At 19.8% G+C, this 8,979-nt stretch overlaps 1 protein-coding gene and 1 pseudogene across 1 annotated transcript in view; both read left to right on the top strand.

Annotated features, from left to right (window-relative positions):
- LOC102681098 (forkhead box protein O) overlaps nt 1-8,979 on the top strand; it is a 344,280-nt gene that overhangs the window by 276,109 nt on the left and 59,192 nt on the right. The gene's annotated exons all lie outside the window — the stretch shown is intronic.
- LOC116186543 lies at nt 3,279-6,929 on the top strand (annotated as a pseudogene).

The raw sequence follows: 8,979 nt of genomic DNA, 5'->3' as shown, positions 1-8,979 counted from the left end.
ATAAAGAAATAAATCATATCGAATATATTAAATATAAAAAAAATATTTATAAGGATAAATTTATAAAGATATTAATATAAGATATTTAAAATATTTTATTAATTTAACTTTACAGATTCTTAAAAATCATTTTGTTAATAAAATCGTTTGCATCCAGTCGAAAATGAATTTTTATAATAATATAAAAAAATAATATAAAAAATAGAAATCTATTTAAAAAATTAGAAATCACATTCATTTTCTAATGATATATTATTATATATTTTATAAAAATATTATAGATATATAAAAAAAAATATACATTATTATGTTAATTGTAGAAAATTCCAAAACTGTTTCTTCTATTTTTTTCTATATTTAATTTTTTAACTTTTTATTACAATCAGCTTATACTTACAAAAAAAAGACTAATTGAATAATAGCGTAAATATCATAAATATTCTATTTCCAAGATTTAATATAAGCTTAATTTCGCTTAGATTTGATTAGATAATAAATAATAATTATAATTAGAATTTTTTAAAATTTTACAAGACTTTTTTATTATTAGTATTAATTAGGGAAATTTCATCTATATTACCAAAGAAACATTACATTATAACCATATTATTAAAACCACAGTTTAAAGCGTCATATTTAAATCTATTTCAATTTATATCAATTCAAAAAATAATCAATAAAGATTTGTTCTTCCATGAATCGATTTTAATTAGTATAAATAATAAAAAAATAAATAATAAAAATAGTAAAAATATATATAAATAAAAAATGCTGCCAAAATACATGTATATATATATATCCAATATTTATAATTCGAATTCTAATATTTTAAATAATAAGTTGTTAGCTATATGTAATATTATTAATCTATTAATTAATATAATTATATATATAATAATATAATATATATTATTATATATTATATATATAATAATATAATATAATTATCTATTTAATTTAAAAAATTTAATCTATAAATGATAATATAATAAATAATAAAAACTAAAATATTAAAATAAAATATTATTGAAATATTTTTTGTTAAGATTTTTTAATAAATAATAATGAATAATTAATTATAATTTTCTTAAATACATTAAATAGAATGATTTTTATAACACATGTCAAAATCATTAGAACTTAGATTTTAGAATTGTATAATTATTATAATATGCAGAATCAATTTTTGTTAATATCTTGGAAACTAAAGTTAAAGAGATATATACATAGAAAAGAATTATTCAAAATGTTGACTTTGATAACATATTTCGAAGTTAAAATTGAAGAAATAAATTCTTTTCTATATAGCGTATTCCAAGTTTTAAAACATTGTTAGTATATTCTACAGGTTTAAATAAGAAAATAATGTTACATAAATATAATATTTATGTAACATCAGTTTACAACATTTAGATCATTATTAAAAAGTTATGACAAAAATATGAAATACCAAGATTCAGTTGCTAACAGTAACAAATTCATGGCTACTGAGATCAGAAATATTTATCTTTAGTCTGTTTGTGCAAGCTGAAATGAAGCAAAATAGAAATGAAATTCGCAAAGTAATAAATTCTATTTTCGGCCCCATATTGTCAAGAATGGTGAACGATTTTGAAACGGAGAATTAGATAGCTTTGCAACAAAGTTAACTGATCTATTCTGAAGAATATTATTTACTGATCTTACTTAACTGATCTATTCTTATATATAATATATTACAATAATCGTGAAACTATCTATCTTTATATTTCATATTTTTGTTATAAATATATTTTTATTTTATTATATATTATTTATTATATATATTTTTGTTTTATTATATATTATTTTTCTTTTTTAATAAATAATAAAGCTTTAAATGATTTGTTTAGCTTTAAAAAAATTTTTTTTATTTAAATTAGAAAAATATAATGACAGCATGTAATCATTAAAATTTGAAACATCATATAATCATTGTTTTTATTAACTATTTTCTTTAAATGCACACTTAATATTTCTTCAATAAATAAGCACTTAATAAATAAGAATTTTTTAATATAAAAATAATGATTTTTTTTTAGTGAAATTAAATAGTTATTATTTAATTATTATTATTAGTTTTTTTACTACTCAAAAAAAATAACTATAAATATTTAGTTTAGTAATTTTTTCCAAGTTTGGTATTATATCAATATAAATTGTTTTTTATTATAAAGAATTTTATTTTATTACGAAAATAATTTCAATTGGGAAAATTCGAAAATCTAATATATGTACTTTTTATCATTTTATTATGAATACGCAAAATTTTCCATTTACTTTAACAACTGCATGATATAACGTGAGACCAATATCAATCTATCTCTTGCATATTCGATTTTTTTAAAGTATTGATATTTATTTGGTGTAAATAAATCTTCGGTTGACCAAACCAATATCGATATTCCTCTTTGAAAGAATCATATGTGAGAGATACATAGTTTGATGTATGCTTCATATTGCGTCGTTACTGTTAAAAGACGATCATAACACGTTCTCCTGATTGATTTCTTGTTTTGATGATGAAATAAAACTCTTAAAAAAAATTTGGAACAATATTGTTAAAATTGTAAAAATTATTAAATTAGACAATTAGCAAAAAAATAATAAAAGATAATAAAATAATAATATAATAAACAATTAATAATAAATATTATTTAATGATAACGATTCTATTTTACATTATAAAAATAATATTTTAAGAAATATTAATAGAACATGATATGATATATATATATTTTTTTTAATAAAAAAAATATGAAAAGAAATTTGAAACATTAACATACTTTTCGAGATAATTGTGTATTAAAATATAGTTTCTAATTCTCTATATTAATAAATTCTAAACTAATTAATCCTATAGATTCTAAAAATTGAGAAATAAAATAATAATATTGAGAAATAAAACTTGATTTTAAATTATAAAAAAAAAATTATAAATACAAGATAATTTCAAATTTTAATTTATTTTTTTAATTTATTTAATTTATAATCTAATTTAACAATTTCATAATTATATAATTTTAAATCAATATTTCTTTGAATTTTCTTTTATTTAAAAAAATTATATTTATAGATATATTTAAATATATTATATATAAAAAAATAAAAAAATTCTTCTAATATAACTCAATTTCGAATTTCAGTTTCCATTTAATAAATATCAAAATTGCAGATATTACAACATATATATATTACAACATATATTCAATATTACATTGCACTATTCAATTACATATATATTCTTAATGTCCTGATTTTATTTAGTTTTCTCTATACATGAGAAAATACATGATAATAGCGTATCTCGTTCACAGCGCTCACGTTATACAAAGTACACAAAGTATAATGAATTGTCATCAGTATACTATATCGTTATCTTGATACAATTCTAAGCAACGAATATAGACCGTCAAGTCCATCTATCTAGTAGATCTCTTATCACGACTTTCTTCTTGCTTGCTCCAATGATCGGCTTTCAAATCATCATCATCATCTTGAGAAAAGGAGAGTTCTTTCCTCCATTTAGCGGGTTAACTATCCGATAATGCCGAGTGACGGCCCTTCGGTAATCGTAATTGGTGCTCTGGAAAGTGGAGCCATTCGACGTCACGGACGGTTGCTCAACAAGAATCGTCGAAAATCTTACGAACGAAGGAAAATAGGATCTTTTAGTTTCTTGAGCTTACAGTAGGTACTTCTGAGATGCTTTTTATGGTTGTGGGAATTCGAATCTATAAGATTTTTGATAGATATTTTTTTTGTAGCCATTTTGAACGCGGGAGTGTAGAAATTAAATATTACATATCTAAATGTGTATTATTTATGAATAAAAGCAAGGAAATGAACGAATAAAATTAAATAAGATATTAATAATCATTAAAATTCCTATAATTTGATTCTAAATTTCATTTTCACAATTAATATATTATATAATAATCATATAAAATATTTGAAAAAAATTTTTTATATTTAACTTTTAATCTTTTAATTATATTTGGTGTTTATATTTTTAAATGTAGATATGTAATATAACATATCCACATATTATCAAATATTATTATTATAGATAGATATAAAATATTAATATAAGTGGATCTGCCTACAAATAAACTTTTAAGAATTGAAGAAATATAATGTGGAAATATTAATAGGATTCAAATTCTGCGTCCTTTTTGATTTTAATAAAATTGTAACTTTATGTATCTAAATTTTAAATATCCTCTTAATTAATTTTTATTTAATGGACATAAAAATCTCACTACTATATTATTTTTTTGTTTTATTATCTTTGAATATTATATATGAATATAAAATTTTCTATATTAAATATAATCATATGGATTATTTTCATAATAATCAATTTTCAATTTATTTACATTTTTAACATATGCTGAATATATTTATCAATTTATTATCAATTTATTATTATCAATTTATTTATATTATTATCCAAAGAAAGAAAAACAAGAAAATAAAATGAATATTTAAAATAATTTTTCTAGATTTATTATGTATAAATTATCAATATAAAAATATTAAAAAATGTTAATTATTTAAGGAAAAAGAAGGTCAGAAGTATTTTTCTTTAAATATTTTATTTTTAAAAGAATCCATACATTTAAAAGTTATAAAGTCTAAAAGTAGAAATAAGAATAGTAAAAAATTAAAAAATTGTTTTATATCTTATCTATCTAAAATTATTATATTATATATGTATGAAGTTGTTTAAAAATTTTTAAGAATTTGATTAAAATAAGGTGCAAAATAAAATGTGTCAATCTTTATTTAAAATTGAGCTAATATTTAAAACACATATGAATGAATTTATTATAAGCATTTAATTCAAATAATTGATACATTAGTTTGTTTTATCTTAAATCAATTTTAATTGCTAAGTTTATCAATCTTATATAACAACATTTAAAAAATTTTTAAAAAATCATTATTAAATTCTACGTTATTGATCATTTCCTTATAACTTTTCAAAATAATAAATGTTATTAATATCAAATAAGTAAAAGTATAGGAGATGTATTATAAAATTTATATACATTAATTTTTCCAAATAAAAGACAAAGAAAAATGGAATAGAAATCATTAATAATCCCAAATATTGTCATAAAATAATTTTTTTAAAATTAAAAATTACAATAAAACATCGAAACACAATTTTAATACTTTGATAGTAAACGAAAAGAGAATAATTATCAATGTTTCTTAATCGACTACATTTGAAAAAATTAGTTAATTGACATCTCTCGTAAAAATACCATTCATTGTATCAGAGCAATAATCGGCGAAATCTTGTTTCACCCCCGCGACATAACATCTGCCGGGAAGAAATAATTCGAATTATTCGTTTCCGTTGAGGCGCACAAATTCCAACTGCGAAGACAGGGTGTGGAGGAAGGACCACTTAATAAAGAGCCGGTGACAGCGTGACAGTAAAGTAACAACGTTTGCTGGAATTTAAAATTAGATTCATAAAAATTATATTAATAGATTCTCGTGCCAGAAGAGTGACGCTCATGGCAAATGAGGCAAATTCGATTTGACACGCGGCCGTTCTACAATGAAAAGCAGCCTTTTAAGACTAAAATTCAAAATATTTTTATTTCACTTTCTTTGAATAAAAATTAATTTTTTATAATAAAATTATACAATTCAATTATACATATTTGGAAATAATGTATAAAAATATATAAAAAAAATTGTTTTAATCTAATTCGTATTAATTATAAAACATAAAATTGATTGAACATAATTAAAAAATATAAGCAATAATTGTTATAATTAATTATTGTAATTCTAATTTTATTCTATTATATAATTTTATTCTCTAATATAATTCTTAATTTTTAATTATTTAATTATCTAAAGATAAATAATACTTTTTCATTGTCTTTATTATTGAAAAATTTTTATTATTATCAAAGCGATTATTTCTTTTAAAATTCTAAAATAGAACTTTTTTGGATTATTACTAATATATTTAATTTAATTAAATTATTTAATAGAAATAATTTATCCAAAATTCTTAAGCCTGCGTTATATGTTATTTTATCATATAATATAATAAATAAAAAATATTTGTAAATTTTTATAAATAAAAATTTTTGTAAATTATTATAATAATTGAAATATATACTTATCTATATACTTATTATAAATAATGATATAATAATAAGTTCGTATTTTTACCATAACAAACAATTATAAGACTTAATTCAATAATATCATTTCATGATTTGTCTTTATAATTATTATATTTTTCACATTAATCACAAAATTATTCCAAAGAATTATCATGTTTGAATTTCAAATCATTGTTGGAAGATTAATTTATAAAAAATTAATTTTTTTTTTTGAGATTGTTAAAGCTGAAAAATTGAATTTTGTTCACATTCTTTTCAACAATGTTTTTCCGTTTTTTTTTTTCTTACTCTCTTAAGACCTCTTTCATGTGGTTCAGTATGCTCGTCTTCACTTACGCTCGAGAGAGACACGTCTTGTCTGTGGTCGACAGAGAAGATGTGAAAGGAACCTGACCCGCGACGCTGCTGGGGTGAATTATGCAAATGCGACAATAACCGAATGTCAATCAGGAAGAAAATTCCATAGATACTGGATTGGCTACCGGTTCTACCAGGCCAAGTCCTTCTGGAAAAGTTAAAGGCAATGATGGCCGCGGGGGCAGAATGACGAGCGACACGCCACTCTTTCGAACGTAATTTAAACTTCCTCAAGATTCTATCGTCAGAGATTAAAATGATTCGTTTCTTCTTGCCACCGCTTTTGTTCCCGCTCAATGGAAGATTTGTTTGCGACACTGTTTCAGATACTCCAAGCTTAAGGAGTAAATTGTTCTTGGATATACATACATATGCGAAATTTTCATTAATTTTTCTTGATTTCAAATGAATAAATATTTACGATGTAATTGAAATGATTTTTATTATGTATATATTAATTCAGTGTTATTTTAAATTTAAAAAATTTTCAGGATATTAATATTAATATAAATTAAGTTAAATATAAAATTATATTAATATTATATAAATAATAAAATAAGACAAGACAAAAACATTTTCATTTTCAATATTTTTTATCTTCTATCACTTCTATTATAATACGGTAATTTTATTCAAATTTCATCATTTGAATTGTTAACTATGAATATCCACAATATATACTTGTGTAATTCTTAGTTTTCCGTATATATTATATACGGAATATCATATATTATGTTTTACAAAATAGTGTCTATCATTCCAATTATAAAATGTGAAAAGTTACAAATTAATTTTTAACAATTATTAATTTAAAATTAAAAAATATTAAAAATTCAGATAAAAAGGAAATGACACCGAATTAATTTAATTTATTAATTATAAAATTTAATAACAGAATTATGAATAAAAGAATTTCTAATAATTGTATTCTTTATACTAATTATAGCTATAGATTTAATATTAGCACATTAATAAAGGCACATAATAAATCAATAAAGATTATACAAAATCAACTGAAACTTAAATATTAATCTTATATTTTTTTATATAAAAAAAAATTCAAAATCAGTATCAGTAGCCAATTGAAATAAAATTTAATATTTTATAAAAATAAAAATAAAATTAATTTAAATTAATTAATATTGTTAAATATTAAAAAGAATTTCGAAATATTATTTTATAAATTCAAAGAATACATGAATTATTAGATATAAATACTTATACTAGTGTAAAATTATGTCTGGGACATATCTAACCGATTTCTAACCGATTTCTCCTTTGAAAAATATACATACAGAAAATTGATTAAAAGATATCAATTATTAAATAATTATCTATTATAAATAAAAGATGTCAATTAAATTAAATGACCGTTATTCTAAAAATCTGTAATTGTAATAAAATATAATTGTCAATAGAATATAAAGTATAAAAGTAAATAATATTAATATAAACATTACATATGAAGTGATAGAATTAAAATAGATGAATATATCATAATATAGTTGCAAAATAAATATACAATAATTTTATTATAAAAATATTTACTATCTTTGAGATAGTAATTAAATATCATATTCAATACATGTCCATTTATGCCATTTCTTTTCTATTTAATCTTAAAATTTTTATTTATTTAAAAAATTATTTATCTATTCATCAATATTGATGCTTATTTTCAACTTAACATTTATGAAATATAACTTATATATCTTTTTCCAATCTTCAAATTTCTAAAACTTTTTATGATAGCATGATTCAATGATTTGTTCAATGATTTCGCTTTTATTTCCTTTATGGTCACGAAATTTCATTTCTGTCTTATAGTCACAGAGTCGCAACAATGTTCATCAAAAAACAATATAAAAGTGATACCTCAGTCGTATTCATTGTACATAGCATGTGTGACTTTTTCCTATTTTAAACATGAAGAGAACCATGAGAGGATGACGTTTTCCGATCATACAGGAGATAAAAGCAAAATCGCTGAACGAGCTAAAGACTATATTAATGTGTTTTAAAAATATTTTGAAGATTGGAAAAAAATATTGAACATTGTTCATATTAAATTTTATTTGAATAACTTTTGAAATACAATTTTATTCGTAGGATTTTTTATTATATATTATATATAACAAAAATTAAATAAAATGAAATATTGTTCAAATTATTAAAAATAAATTAATACGACAGTTTAAATTTCTTCTACTAATAATATTGATACTATAATTTAATATATAAACATTACATAAATAAAAAAAAATAAAATATTTATTTATTTCAAAATAATTTTTTTGTAAGAATCATATCAGTAATAATGCAAATAAACAAAGATTTTTTGAAAATATTATTAAATCGTTAACTGTTTGCAAAAATTTCAAAATATATAAAATGTAATTGGTAATATTAGAATTTTTTTTAGGTTTTTTTGAAAAAATAATATAGA

This window comes from Apis dorsata, unplaced genomic scaffold, assembly GCF_000469605.1.
Source record: "Apis dorsata unplaced genomic scaffold, Apis dorsata 1.3 scaffold_887, whole genome shotgun sequence".
Lineage (NCBI taxonomy): Eukaryota > Metazoa > Arthropoda > Insecta > Hymenoptera > Apidae > Apis > Apis dorsata.
Note: the sequence above shows the minus strand (reverse complement) of the source record. Positions and strands in the feature narration are given on the sequence as shown.